General features: G+C 43.0%; 1 protein-coding gene across 3 annotated transcripts in view; it reads right to left on the bottom strand.

The window, feature by feature from the left end:
• The window catches only part of LOC149821431 (peptidyl-prolyl cis-trans isomerase PASTICCINO1-like), a 172,885-nt gene that overhangs the window by 9,927 nt on the left and 146,600 nt on the right, over positions 1-16,358 (bottom strand). The gene's annotated exons all lie outside the window — the stretch shown is intronic.

Genomic DNA, 16,358 nt, shown 5'->3' with positions numbered 1-16,358 from the left:
TGCCCATATCACTGAGGAGACTTCTTAGCCACACAAGTTCCATGGTTGTAGAAGCCATAGCACGATATTCCGCTTCCGTTGAGGACAATGATACCTTTTGTTGCTTCTTGCATCTCCAAGAAATCATAGAGTCACCTAAGAAAACACAAAATCCCGTAGTTGAGACTCGGTCATTGGGATTTCCTCCCCAATCTGCATCAGTATAAGCAATTAAATCAAGTGACGAGGCAGAGAAAAGAAAAACTCCCTTAGTTATGGTGTTTTTGATATATCTGACGATCCTTAAGACTGCACTCATGTGCACGGTTGTAGGTGCATGTTGAAACTGTAACGCCCCAAAATTTCGACTTGTGATTTCGAAAACCTTATCGAAAACCTTTCAAAGATTTAAAGTTTTAACTTTTAAAAACGACAGCAGAAGACATTTAGAAAGGAACACAAGTCAACAATTCTGGGTACGTTAGCTGAAAAACCATCATTCACATGTACAACAACTTAAAGGAATTTAAGAAATAAGGAATAGATTAAAATCTGCAGTTTATTACAAAATGAGCCTTTTATTCCAAAGCTCAATAAATCTAAAGAAAACTCCAAAAAGACTCAGAGCCAAGCCGCCAGCAGAAAGAAGATAAATCTTGATCCGTATTGCACCACGCGATAAGCTGCTTCTCCAATCCGCTCCAGGATTTCGAACGGTCCGACGTATCTAGGATTCAACTTTCCCTTCTTCCCGAACCGAAATACGCTCTTTGTCGGAGATACTTTAACAAAAACCATCTCGCCAATATCGAAGGTAAGCTCCCGTCGGTGTCTATCTGCATAGCTTTTCTGCCGACTCTGAGCGGTACAGAGTCGTTCTCGAATCATCTGCACTTGTTGAGTATAGTGTTGCAAGACTATAGGTGCCTCCAAACTTCGTTCGCCAACCTCGTCCCAGTAAACAGGTGATCGACATGGCCTCCCATACAAAGCTTCGTATGGGGCCATCCCGAGGCTCGCATGATAGCTGTTGTTATACGCGAATTCCGCCAAACTGATGTGGGAATCCCACTCTCCCTTCCAGTCCATCATACAGGCTCGAAGCATGTCTTCCAAGGTCTGAATCGTACGTTCCGACTGCCCGTCAGTCTGAGGGTGAAACGTAGTGCTGAACTTTAACTTTGTGCCCAACGCCAACTGAAGTTGTCCCAAAAACCTTGAAGTGAATCTAGGATCACGATCGGAGATAATCGAGACTGGAACACCGTGCAATCTCACAATCTCTCTAACATAGAGATCAGCGAGACTATCCAACGATTGGTTGAGACGGATAGGTAGGAAGTGAGCAGACTTGGTGAGTCTATCGACGATCACCCAAATCGCGTCGTGCTTCCTCCGCGTCCTCGGAAGACCGACTATGAAGTCCATGGTGACATCCTCCCACTTCCATAGAGGGATCTCTATCTGCTGCATGACCCCACCGGGTCTCTGGTGCTCGATCTTGATCTGCTGACACGTCAAACACTTCGAGACATACTCAGCCACGTCTCGCTTCATACCGTTCCACCAATAACTGCGTTGTAGGTCCTTGAACATCTTCGTGCTACCAGGATGAATTGTGTACCTAGACTTGTGGGCTTCCGCAAGAATTTCATCTCGAAGGACCGGGTCGTCAGGAACCCAAAGGCGCTCCTTCAACCATATACTTCCATCCTCCTTTAGACGAAAAGGTGTATCTGCCAGTATCGCTTGAGCCTTCAACTTCTCGTAGCGTGCATCAGTTTTCTGCCCATTGATGATCCTCGCAAGTAGCTCAGGTTGAGCAACAAGGTGGGATAGACCGATTGAACCTTGAGTGATCGCGAAAGGTTCCCATGAGGCTAGGTCTTCGACCAACCTCCATCCAGCAAATAAGGCATTAATCGAAACTTTTGGTGCTTTGCGGCTGAGGGCGTCCGCCACTACGTTCGCCTTTCCTGAGTGGTAGGAGAGGGTGAAGTCGTAATCCTTGAGGAATTCAAGTCAATGTCGTTGTCTCATGTTCAATTCTTTCTGCGAAAATAGATACTTAAGTCTCTTATGATCGGTGAATGCCTCAAATTGCTCTCCATACAAATAATGTCGCCAAATCTTCAATGCGAACACCACCGCAGCTAACTCTAAATCGTGAGTTGGGTAGTTCTTCTCGTGAATTTTAAGTTGTCGAGAGGCGTATGCGATCACTTTCCCATTCTGCATCAGCACGACCCCTAGGCCTGACCCAGAGGCATCAGTATAAATCACGAATCCGCCTTTACCAGAAGGTAAGGTCAAAATAGGAGCACTGGTAAGTCGCTCCTTCAATAACTGAAAACTCGCCTCGCACTTCTCGTCTCATAAAAATTTAGCCTCTTTCTTCAGCAACTTCGTCAGGGGTAACGCAATTTTTGAAAAATCCTGGATGAATCTTCTGTAGTAACCCGCTAGTCCAAGAAAACTTCTGATATCACATGCGTTCCTTGGTTGTTGCCAACTAAGCACAGCCTCAACCTTTGCAGGGTCCACGGACACTCCTTCCTTAGAAATAACGTGTCCCAAAAACATGACTTCCTCGAGCCAGAATTCACATTTAGAGAACTTGGCATACAAACATTCCTTTCGCAAGGTCTCCAACACAATCGTTAGGTGCTCTCGATGTTGCTCTCGACTTTCTGAGTACACCAAGATGTCATCGATGAACACGATCACGAAGGTATCCAAAAATGGCTTGAACACCCTATTCATTAAGTCCATGAAGGCTGCGGGGGCATTGGTAAGTCCGAACGGCATGACTGTGAACTCGTAATGACCGTATCTCGTCCGAAAAGCTGTCTTAGGAATATCATCATTCCTAATTCTGAGTTGATGGTATCCAGACCTAAGATCGATTTTCGAGAAAACCTTAGCCTTCTGCAACTGATCAAACAAGTCTTCGATACGCGGCAAAGGGTACTTGTTTTTTATCGTGGCTTGGTTGAGCATTCGATAATCGATGCACAAACGCAAAGTCCCGTCCTTCTTCTTCACGAAGAGCACAGGAGCTCCCCAAGGAGAAACGCTAGGGCGAATGAATCCCTGATCCAACAACTCCTGCAACTGCTTCTTCAGCTCCTCAAGCTCAGCTGGCGCCATTCTGTAGGGTGCTTTGGAGATTGGCGTCGTACCTGGTAGCAATTCAATATTTAATTCTACCTCACGAGACGGGGGAAGTCCCGACAGCTCTTTAGGAAAAACGTCGGGGTAATCGCGAACAACATCCAGCTCACTGATGGGAATAGGCATTGGATCTGACTGGATAACACTAACCAAAAAGGCAGTGCATCCCTTCCGCAAGAAGTTCTGTGCCTTAAGCGCCGAGATCATCCGGCTTGCTCGAACAGGTCTGAAAATTCTGAATTCTACTCTCGAAGAGCCTGGAGGTGATAAAATGATCTCACCATCACGACAAAAGATCTTGGCATGATACTTGTGCAACCAATCCATGCCTAGGATGACGTCAAATTCGGTCATTTCCAGCAGGATAGCACAAGCAGGCAAGTGCCGCTCTGCCACCACTATATCCAATTCAGGTATGTAAGTGGTGCAAACTGTGTTCTTCCCAACGGGGTTATACACGTCTAAAGCATTATCAAGTGGTTTTACAGTTAGGTGCAATTGTCTTATGAATTTTTCTGAAACAAACGAGTGTGTAGCACCACAATCAAAGAGTGCAAAAGCTGTTTGATCAGCAACAAGAATGGTACCTTGAACGAGATCCCCTTTCGTCAATTGATCGACCGTGGTTGCATAAACTCGACCTGGCTCCCTGCCACTGCTTGGTTATGCTCGTTGTTGCTGCTGATGAGGTGGTCGAGGAGGCTGAGATACATTGCCGGTTCGCTTGAGGTCATCTGCTGCTTTCTTCCGGCAGTCGCGTATGAAATGACCCATCTTGCCACAGTACAGGCATCCGCCAGTGTCCCGCGGACAAGATTGTCCCACATGAGGCCTCTTGCACCTCGGGCAGTTATCTCCCGACGGTTGCCTGGGCGGTGGATGGCCCTGCTGTCTTTGGCGCTTTGCTGGAGGAAACAGCTTCTTCCCTCCCTCAGTCTTCACTGGTAATGGTGGCCGCTGCCCTGGGCCGCCGGAAAAGGTCTTCTTCTGATCACCACCGGACGCGGTTGACTTCTTGGCTTGCACACTTCTTGAACGCTCCCAATCCCCGTTCAGCAAGGTGGCTGCTGCTACCGCCGCAGAAAAAGTCGCGGGCATACTGGTGAGAACCCTATGCCTGAGTCCTTCCTTCAGTCCGCGAATGAACTTCCCGGCCCGCTCATGATCATCCTCGAATAGGTGAGGACAATAGCGCTCCAACCGTTGAAATTTGGCGATATATTCGTTCAAACTTAAGCTGCCTTGGCACAGCTTCAGAAATTCCACCTTCTTCTTTTCCCTTGCATGAGGAGGGAAATAATTTCCGAGAAAAACCCTTCGGAAGGCCTCCCACGGAATCACCTCAGCACCCAGAAACTGCACCTCCCGCGTAGTGTCCCACCACTCGCGAGCGTCGTCCTTCAATCGAAAGGACCCGAACATCGTCTTCTTATCATCAGGAATGGACAACACTTGGAACACCCGTTCCACCTCTTTAACCCAACTCTCCGCCAAGTCAAGATCAACCTTGCTAGAGAAAGTAGGAGGGTCCAGCTTCAGAATTTTTTCATAGGTGGCAGTTGGTGCATTCCCAACAAGGGAACCCGGATCCTGATGGGGGCGACCCTGGTTACGAATCGCCTCAGCTAAGGAGTTGAGGGTATCCATCATGAATCCCCTCTGCTCACGCAACTCATCGGCCATGTTGTTGCTTGAGTTTCTCGCCATCCTTAAAAAGCAACCAAGATTTAAGGTCAAAAAATACTGAAGACGTACAAATAGGCATAAGTATAGAAGCAAAGGCAAAAACATAAATCTTTATTACGAAAGTCAAATATTTAGAATCCAGCTGTGCTGGTACATGAGCAAAAGTTCTATTCCGTAATTATAAATGAGTTCACAGACTCCAACAAAACTGGGTAAGTGCTACCTCCCCTTAGGGACGGCTAGAGTACTTCCTAAGATATTCCCTTCTATTGCCTGTGCGTCTGAATCTGCGCTTAGGGTGAAGGGAAGTGACTCCTCGTAAGAGGGCCCCTGCCCGTAAGGGGGTGTCGCCGGAGTATATTCCGGTGAGCCAAGACTATAATCTGAAGAATCCGTCGCAGGTGTGTATGCGGGTGATACACCGCCCACTGGGTCTGCTGGAGGTGGCGGTTGCTCGCCTGCAGTCGAAATTGCGATCTTGCTGTCATGCTCGACCTTGTGGAGGCAAGCATCCATGGTGTGCCCTGTTTCTCCGCAGAAACCACACTCCTCTGCTAACTCAGGGGGAACAAAATCTCCTGATGACTCCTGTGGTGTCTGATGGTGCACCCGAACGTGTAAAGGCGCGAAACCACCTTCTCGAGCATGCACCTCAGCCCACGTTGCTGCCAAGGGTATCTGGTAGGCGATCGGTAGTGGGAAGCCTTGCTCATCCGTAAAAATGGGTAGAGGAGGACGGTTAGCCCAGTAACCAGCCCTGAACATCTCATGTCCGCCCCTCTCCCTTACGGAACGGCCACGCACTCTACGCGTGCCCCTACCGCGACTACCACTAGCACCAGTAAACGGATCCATCTATCCAAAGGTACTACGAATAAAACAAGAATATAATTTAGTCTAAACATGCTATAAAATATAAAAACTTACTTACAGCGCGATGGGATGCTCAATAGTCAAGATTCACTTCTTTCTAACCTGGCTCTGATACCAAGTTGTAACGCCCTTGTCGTTTTTCTGATTTCGGCCAGCAGGGGCACACTCCTGCTGCCTCTCTCTTTTTTCTATTGGCAGTCTTGTTTTTCTACTTCTCCGCATAATAATTAAAGTAGCATTGTTGCAGACCTCGCATCGGACCCCCGCTCTGGCTCCGCGGCCCGAGCCTCGTATCATCTACACGCGTAGACGCACGCAGCTGCACGACATCCCAAGGTAGGGGAAAGTCGCACGAAGGGTTTGTAAGAATGAAATAAAATTATAAGGATTCTGTGATAGAATAGTTTATTTGGCATGCATTCTCACTCGTAGAATTTCCTAACTAGTGATTATCTGTGTTGTGTTTCTGCATCCGTATTCTTTTGAAATTTCATGCTTATTGTTGAGCTCTACGAGTAGACTCATTGCTAGAAAGACCTTATTTCTGTATTTTCGCCTTGCTCACTGTTATAAGTTACTATAAATGCCTTATTGATTATTGCCTGATGAATCTTGGATGCGACTTCTTGATTCTTAGTATTCGAGCATGCCAAGCATAATACAGACATTTATAAAACCTTGTGATGGGTTATCTATCGAGAACCCACAAATTTACTTTCGTAATTAGACCAGAAGATAAGTATGATACAAATAGTACGGGAGGTCATTAAGTACCTCGAAGTGATTAAGAAACTCCTTATTGATATCCATGAGATAATACCGGCCTCCACAGGCCCATCTGCTCAGAGAGCAATTCATGTCATGCATGAACCAAAAGAATCATAAAACTTTATATTGCCCTCTCATCGTAGTTGTACCTCTAGGAAGGTACGATCGTACTTTTGGACAAGTACGTCCCATGGGGGTTACGATGGTGGGATGATGAGGTTGTAGCAACCTCGATGAGTGCAATTAGCACAATGCTGAGATCACATAAATGGTGACCATTCGCCTTCACAGGCAAGATGCTCGAGTGGGTCTAATGGACCAGAGCATGTAGGATGGGGCGGCGGTTAAGAAACCCCCGTCGTACCCATCCGATCTTCACGGTTCATCAAGAGAGATGATGGATGGTACAAAGACTCCGATGGACAGGTTGTTAACAACCACCCCACGGGCAAAAGACTCGGTTTTCCCCAGTCATCGGAGTTAGGGGAATTGGGATTACCAAAAATTATCCTAGGTGGTAACTCCCAGGCACTTCTGCAGAAGTCGGATGCATCCATGGGCCACGAATGCCTTTGGGGATTTACTCTCTTGGTCACTGACCGTCCCCTTAGGAGCGGACTCAGTCAACCATCCGGGTTAATGAAAACACCTGACATAATAAACCCTCGGATCGGTCTCGGTTGTTTCTACGTTTCGCGTCTGTGCGTACCCACAGGCCAGTTAATATCAAGAACTTAAAGAATATATTCATGAATAGTTGTAGATGACTGAGCCTTACACTGCTTCAACTAACAGCTCTTTGCACTTATTACATTTGTCAGAATAGACTACAACTGTTTTAATTGCTTAAATATCATAACTGGTTATCTCATGAATGTCCTGTTTTATTTTCATTCTACTTATCTGTTCGTGCACCTACTGGTTTGTTATAAAACTGACCCATTTTATGGGCAGGTGAGGAGTAGGATTTCACTGGCGGCCGATGGCGTGGTGCAATACGGATCAAGATTTATCTTCTTTCTGCTGGCGGCTTGGCTCTGAGTCTTTTTGGAGTTTTCTTTAGATTTATTGAGCTTTGGAATAAAAGGCTCATTTTGTAATAAACTGCAGATTTTAATCTATTGCCTTATTTCTTAAATTCCTTTAAGTTGTTGTACATGTGAATGATGGTTTTTCAGCTAACGTACCCAGAATTGTTGACTTGTGTTCCTTTCTAAATGTCTTCCGCTGTCGTTTTTAAAAGTTAAAACTTTAAATCTTTGAAAGGTTTTCGAAATCACAAGTCGAAATTTTGGGGCGTTACAGAAACTGATTGACAGAGTGGACGGCATGAGCTATGTCTTGCCGAGTGATGGATAAGTAGGTTAGAGACCCAACAAGTTGCCGGTAGGGAGTAGGATCCTCGAGAGGTGTTCCATCTTCCAACCTTAATTTTGCATTGATGACTTCTGGGGTTTCTGTCTTCTTATCATCGGAGATACCAGATTTGGAACAGATGTCGATAGCAAGTTTCATCTGAGAGAGAATGTACCCTCGAGGAGAGTACGCCACTTCAATCCCTAAAAAATATCTTAAGAAACCAAGGTCAGACATATCAAAATTTTCTGTCAAAACCTTCTTAATATCATTAATGCCTTGTTCATCACTTCCTGTGATGATCATATCATCAACATAAAGTAGTAAAATAACTACTGAAGACCCTGCACTTTTCACAAACAAAGCAGTGTCAGTATAACATGAACGAAAATTCAAACTTGTCATTACATTACTAAATCTATCATGCCAAGCCTTTGGGGCTTGTTTTAAACCATATAATGCCTTTTTAAGTTTGAGAATTTTATTTTTACCAATACATACTCCTGGTGGAGGATCCATGTAAACTTCATTTAATTCGTCATTTAGAAATGCATTCTTAACATCGAGTTGATAGATAGGCCATTTTTTCACTGACGCAATAGCAATAAGAGTCCTAACACTAGTCATTCTAGCAACAGGTGCGAAGGTTTCTTCATAATCTATACCATATTCCTGAGCATATCCTTTAGCTACTAACCGTGCTTTATAACGTTCTAATGAACCATCACTCTTAGTTTTAATTTTGAAGACCCATCTACATCCAATTGATTTCTTTCCAGTGGGTAACGAAGTTATTTCCCAAGTTTTTGCTTTTTCAAGGGCACTAAGCTCTAAGTTCATGGATTCAACCCATTGGGGAATATCTTTGGCCTCATTATAGTGTGAGGGTTCATGAAATGAATGCAACGCAATTAGACATGCTCTATATCTTGGAGTTAGGGACTCATAGGAAACAAACCTATTGGGAGGATTGGAGATCCGACTGGATCTCCTTAAAGAGGTTTCTTCTATGTTGGATCCTTGAGAGTATTTTTCTAAGGCGCTCATCTGAGTTTGTTGACCACGCCTAACATAGGTTTGGATTGGTCTATTATTTTCATCTATAACATTATCAAGAGGAATTTCTTCTAGGTCATTCAAAGACTCATTAGAGATTTCCTCTTCTTGAGGAGTCTCATCTTCTTGAGATAGAAGATCAAATAAAAAGGCATATTCACTTTCGTCAATATCTTTAGTTTTCACAAAACCATTTTCATTTTCCAAAAATGTTACATCTTTGGATACATAGAGTTTGTTATTTTTCAAGTCAAAACATCTAAAACCCTTTTGATTTTCTCCATATCCCAAGAAAACACATTCAATAGCTTTAGGAGATAATTTGTCCCGTTTATGAGTAAGGACAAAACATTTGCATCCAAAAATTCGTAATCTATTGAAATCGGGTGTTCTTTTAAATAATTTTTCGTATGGAGATGTATTTTGTAAGGATGAAGATATCATTCTATTTATTAAGTAAGTTGAGGTTAAGGCCGCTTCGGCCCAAAAACTCTTTGGAATTTCTTTGGAAATAAGGAGTGTCCTAGTGGTTTCCATGATGTGTCTATGCTTTCTTTCGGCCAAGTCGTTTTGTTGGGGAGTCCTAGGACACGATCTTTGATGACAAATTCCATTTACTTCTAAATAGTTTTGAAATTCATTTGATAAATATTCTCCACCCGAATCGGATCTAAGAGTAGAGATATTACTTGAAAGTTGATTTTTAACTATCATATGAAATTTTTTGAAAAAGTCAAAGACTTCAGATTTTAAATTTAGAAAATAGATCCATACATACCTAGTGTAGTCATCGATGAAAGTGACGTAATAGGAATACCCTCCTTTAGATATGACGGGGGAAGGACCCCAAACAACCGAATGGACTAACTCAAAAGGTCTTTTAGACACAAAAGTTCGGTTTGGAAAATGAGTAGATTTCATTTTGCCAAAAATACAATTCTTGCAAACAAAATGTTTCTCATTACAAAATTTCTTTCCAAATGGAAAGGAGTACATTTTTGAGAAACTTGGATGTCCAAGTCTTTGATGCCAAATTTCAATATTTTTATCTTGGACATGGTTACAAAAAGAGTTAGTGGGGAGTTTCAAGTTGCTCATGTAATAGAGATCTCCCCTCCTATGGCCTTGCCCAATCTGCTTCCCGGACCGGAGATCCTGTATAGAGCAATCCTTAGTTGAGAAGGAGATTTCACATCCATGATCACATATTTGAGCAACAGAGAGGATATTTAAATTAAGTTGAGGTACAACTCTCACGTTTGGCACAAAGAAATCTTTGAAAAAGTTTAAAGTTCCAAAACTTTTTACTTGTAAAGATGTACCATCGGCAGTTGAAACATAGGAGTTTTTATAATTATTACATAAATCGGAAAGCTCATTTTCAAGTGGGGTCATATGAAAGGAAGCTCCAGAGTCAAGGATCCAAGAAGACATACCTAGAGGAGAGGAAGAAGCTATGGCGACACCCGAGGTTGATGGAATCTTGAGTAGAGTTTGTAGTGCTTCCGATAGTTGAGCAAGAGAAAAAGATTCCTTCCCTTTTGTGGTTTCCTCTTTCTTTTGAGTAGCTTCTTCAACGGAAGCAACCTTATTTTTAGGTGCTTCATTCAACTTAAGGCAATTAGGTCTTATATGACCCGGCTCTTGACAATGATGGCAAATGGCTTTTCTATAGTTGCCATTAAAATTATTTTGCCTTCCAAAATAAGGAGGTTTGTAAGCTTTCACATGGTTGCCGGGTTTTGATACGGCCAAGACATCATCTCCTCCTTTAATCATGCCAAAACGAGTTTCTTGGCATATTTCGGCTATGGCATCTTCCAAGGGAAGAGGCTTAGATCTATGTAGGAGGGAAGATCTAACTTGTTCATATTTGGGCCTAAGCCCATGTAAAAATTGAAAAAAGTGTTCTTTTTCCATTTTTTCTCTCCTTAATTCCACATCCACACTAGAAACCCATTTTGATTCTAGTAAGGATAGTTCATCCCATAGAGGACCAAGAGTGCTAAAGTAATCCCTTACCCTCATTTCTCCTTGCTTGATAGTCCGGATTTTTTCTTGAAGAAAGAATTGACGAGCAAGGTCTTTTTGAGTAAACATACCTTTCATGAAGAACCATGCTTCATTCGCCATCCGAAATTTGGCAATGTTGGCGCAAATCTTGAGCTCCACATTGTTCATGAACCAAGCAAGAATCTTGGCATGCTTACTCTCCCAATCTTCTAATTTAGATTGGTGATCTTCAATGGCCTTCATGCGGGCATTTCCTTCAAGAGTTTTTTCTTGATCACCATCCATCTTAGTTAGTTGAAGTTGTGGTTCCGGAATGGTGCCCATAACGTATCCCCAAAGTTTTTTTCCTTTGAGGTTGTTCTCCATGGCGGCGGCCCACATCATGTAGTTGGAGCCATTGAGCTTGAAGGAGAGATCCATCTTTTGTTCTCCTTCCATATTAATCACCCACAAGAGAATAAAAGAAGAGAGATACAACAAGAAAAAAATATAGCTACACAACTAGCTATATTAAGAAGAAGAGCATACACAAGGCTCTGATACCATGTAATGAAATATGCGGAAAAGCAAAGAGTGCATTAAGCACTTACAACATCCACTAATGAACAAACAAAAGGGCTAATACCCAAACCCACAAGAGACAACACAACATAAAAATATAAATGTCTCTTATTGACAAAGAGAGAGAGCTCTCAAGAGTGAAGAATAAAAGAGGGGTTCACCCCTATTTATACACAAAAGAAGAAGAGGGGGGATGGCCAAGAGGCCTTAAAAGGAGAGCCTGTAAAACCAGTTAAAAAAAAAAAAATTATCGGACCCGGGTCGGGTCCAGACCCGACTCGGATCCAACCTGTGCCAGCCCCTCGAAAACCCTTTTCGAGGGGACTGGCAGCCCGCAGGAGGAGGGGAGCCTCCGGCGACACAGGGGGCGGGCCCTGTGTGCGCCCCCTCCCTATTAAAAGGCAAGAGGGGAGGGCCTACGAGCCTCCCCCGACCCCCGACTATCTCTCTCATCTCTCGTCTCTCTCCCCTCTGTCTCTGCTCTCTCTTTCTCCCCCTCGTTCCTGTAGAATGAGAAGAGATGTACAGCCACCTGTGTAGAGAGAGAGAGAGAGAGACTGCACAATAGAACTCGTTAACACGATTAGGGCTTCTCTCTATATTAAATAGAGAGAGAGGCAAAAACTGAGAAATTACATCTAAGTCCTTATGAAAAAAGTATTTCAGAAAACCTCTAATAAAGAATAACTTAACCTAAAAAACCACCTATTCTCAACACTCCCCCTCAAGCTGGAGCATAGATATCTATCATGCTCAGCTTGTCACAGCATCTGGAGAAATTAGGCCTAGCAAGAGGCTTTGTAAACATATCTGCAACTTGGTCTTCAGACTTTAGGTATTTTGTAGTGATATGACCAGCTTAAATCATATCTCTTACATAGTGACAATCAACCTCAATGTGCTTTGTTCTCTCATGAAAGACAGGATTGTTTGCTATATATGTTGCCGCTTTGTTATCACACATCATGGTCATTGGAGAGGAAACCTTCACCTGAAGATCATTAAGAACAGTGCGAACCCATATCAATTCAGCAGCTGTTTGGGCCATAGCCCGATATTCTGATTCTGCACTCGACCTGGAAACCACATTTTGTTTCTTACTTCTCCATGAAATCAAGTTGTCTCCCAGAAACACACAGAATCCTGTGGTAGACTTTCTATCTACTACAGATCCAGCATAGTCAGCATCAGAATAAGCTACTATCTCCAGTGTTCCACCTTTCTTGAACAGTAACCCCTTTCCAGGAGAGGACTTTAGATATCTGAGAATCATTATGGCTGCATTCCAGTGTACCTCAGTTGGTTTGTCCATGAACTGGCTAACTTTGCTTACTGCTAAAGCAATATCTGGTCTGGTCACAGTTACATATAGTAACTTCCCTACTAGTGAGCGATAGCGTTTGCTATCAACAGGTTTTGACCCTTCTTCAACCAACTGAACTTTATGGTCCATGGGAATATTTGCTGGTTTAGCTTCCAACATGCCTGTTTCCTTTAATAAGTCAAGAACATACTTTCGTTGAGACAGAACCATCCCTTCACGGCTTCTAGCAACTTCTATACCCAGAAAATACCTGAGTGAACCAAGGTCTTTTGTAACAAAGTGTTTGTGAAGATGAGCTTTTGTGGCTTCAATAGCTTTCACATCATCTCCTATAAGAATGATGTCATCCACATATACTACCATAACAACTATGCCAGAGCTAGTTTTCTTTATAAAAAGAGTATGATCTGCTGCTGATCTGTTAAAACCAAAGCTTGACATCACTTCAAACAACTTTTGAAACCATGCACGAGGACTTTGTTTCAAGCCATAAATCGCCTTTCTCAATTTGCACACCTTATGACACTCCCCCTCAACCTCAAAACATGGAGGTTGTTGCATGTAAATAGTCTCAGAGAGATCCCTATAAAGAAATGCATTTTTCACATCTAATTGACACAAGTTCCAGCCATGCTGAACAGCTACTGAGAGAACAAGACGGATGGTACCCATCCGTGCAACAGGAGAAAACGTTTCAAAGAAGTCAATTCCATATGTCTGGGTATATCCTTTCGCAACTAATCTGGCCTTGTACCTTTCAATAGAACCATCAGATTTGTACTTTATTGTATATACCCATTTACAACCAACAATGTCAGCATCTGCTGGGGAATCAACTAGATCCCAGGTATGCTGAGATACCAAAGCTGTCATTTCTTCTTGCATAGCCATCTTCCAGCGATTATCAAGTGCTGCCTGCTGATAGTTCAGAGGAATGGTTTCAGCAGACAAGGCTGAAATAAAAGACTTCATCTTATGTCCAATTCTGGCATGGGAGACAAAATGAGCTATGGGATATAAGGTGCATTGTCTTGTCCCTTTTCGTAGAGCAATAGGCCTGTTATCATCATCCTGAAGAACACTATTGTCAGTAGAACTTACCTCAGGAGAAGAAGAAGATGAAGGCTCTTGCGGAAGTGGAGCTCTACGCACATATACCAATGGAGGATTATTAAATCTGGAAGAGGATGAAGTTTGGTTCGGTAAGGAGGGCACAGATTCCAAAGGAAAAGGAGGTATAGGTAATGGAAAAGACTCAGCTGGATCAACCTGCAGTGGAGAACCGGAACTAGAGTAATATGGAGAGGATTCCAGGAAAGATACGTCCGCACTGACATACTCTCGGCGAGAAATAGGATCATAACATCGATAGCCCTTCTGATTTTTCGGATAACCAATAAATATGCATTTTGTAGCTTAAGCTGCTAATTTATCACGGTCAGGGCCAAGTTTATGAACAAAACAGACACATCCAAATATTTTTGGTGAGAAAGAAAAAAGTGGGCATTAGGTTTTAGGATATGTAATGGAATTTGATCACCTACAGAAGACGAAGGCATGCGGTTGATCAGATAGCAAGCAGTGGTAATCGCATCACCCCAGTATGACGCAGGAACATTGGATTGAATCATAATGGTCCTTGCAACATCAAGGAGGTGTCGATGTTTTCGCTCAGCCACCCCATTTTGTTGAGATGAATAGGCACAGGAAGTTTGTGGTTGGATGCCATGATCTTGGTAAAATTGTAACAAATCTTTTGATTTAAACTCAAGAGCATTATCAGTGCGAACAATCTTGACAATAGATTCAAACTGAGTTTTTATTTCAAGAATTAGGGATTTTATAAGACTTGAAACTTCAGATCGTTCTTTTATTAAAAATACCCATGATAACTTAGAGAAATCATCAACAATAACAAGATAATACCGACACTGAGTCCTAGTAGGAATCTTACTAGGACCCCATAGGACCCCATACATCTGCATGAAGAAGTTCAAAAACTTTATTACTAGACTGACTCTGACTCAAAGGGAACGAACTTCGATGATGCTTGCCCAACTGACATGCTTCACACTGAAATGATGTGGTGGAAGAAATCTGAGGAAAGACCGACCGAAGTTTTGACAATGAAGGATGACCAAGACGACGATGCCACTGAACAGGGCTGAATGAATGGTCCACTGCAGCATGAACAGAACCCATTGGATGATGTAGGTAGTAAATTCCATTTTCTTCATAGCCTCCACCAATCTTCTTCCCCGTCAGCAAATCCTGAAAATGACAACCCATTGGATCAAATATTACTCTACAATTTTGTTCTTTTATAAGGCAACTAACAGAAAGTAAACTTTGAGGAAAGTTTGGAGCATGAAGAGCATTTTTCAACTGTAATGAGGAGGATATAGAAATATTTCCCTGACCAACAACCGGGGAGGAGCTCCCATCGGCTAATGAGACTCCAAGTTGAGCCTTAATGACCTTTAGATCTGAAAAAACACGAGAGTTTCCACACAAATGTCTGGATGCACCAGAGTCAATAACCCACTTACTATCATTCGGATGGAGATGATTCCCGGTTGAATAGGCAATACCAACTACAGGAGAACTGGAACTCAAAGGTCGGAGAGCAATCAACTCATCATATTCCGCACGACTAAGGGTGATACTACTTTCATTTGTAGTGAGATTCTCTTGTGCATTAATTGCCTCAATAGTAGTAACATGAGCTTTAGGATTATATGACTTTGATGCAGAAGAGATTGGCCAACCATGCTTATCCCAACAACGATCTTCTAAATGTCCAGACTTTCCACAGAACGTACATTGAAGCTTTCCTCTGCCTCCCATACCACGTCCACGTCCTCGTCCTCTGATATTCTGAATATTTCCACGGCCATAACTAGATGGGGCAACAAGAGCAGATGTCTGAGTCACAGGCTGAGATTGTGGCAGAGATATCGCAAGTCTACTCAGACGATTGTAAGCGTCAGCAAGAGTCGGAACATCTGAACCAGTCAACATTTGAACTTTTGCAACAGAAAAATCTGAAGAGAGACCTGTAAGAAAACGAGCAACCATGGTTTGTTCTTGATGATCCTTTTGCTTCGAGCAACACAGAGGCCGGTGAGCATTAAGTCTTTCAAACGCAGCTTTGACAGAGGCATAGTACTGGGCCAAGGTCTGATCTCCCTGTTGCAAGTTATATATTTCCTGTTCGACTTGCAAGATACGACTAACATTCGTTTCTTGTGAGTATGTATCACGGAGATTGTCCCACATCAGTTTGGCTGTATTATAGTAGATCAATCCATCTGCAATATGGGGTTCGACACTATTCATGATCCAAGACATAACTATGTCATTATCTTCATCCCAAGTAGCATATTTTCCCAATTTCTCAGTGGGTTCGACTTCCAACAAAATATGTTTTCGACGATGTCCAGATACTGACATCATAAAAGTTTTGGACCACCTGGCATAGTTGGTTTCATTCAACCTTACGGAAGAGCCATACGAGAAGGGGTTGGCAAAAGCCTTATACTCCCCAATGTGTTCCATTTTGGAATCA

This window comes from Nuphar pumila, chromosome 12 (genome assembly GCF_984573655.1).
Source record: "Nuphar pumila chromosome 12, dmNupPumi1.hap1.1, whole genome shotgun sequence".
Taxonomy (NCBI): Eukaryota; Viridiplantae; Streptophyta; class Magnoliopsida; order Nymphaeales; family Nymphaeaceae; genus Nuphar; species Nuphar pumila.
Note: the sequence above shows the minus strand (reverse complement) of the source record. Positions and strands in the feature narration are given on the sequence as shown.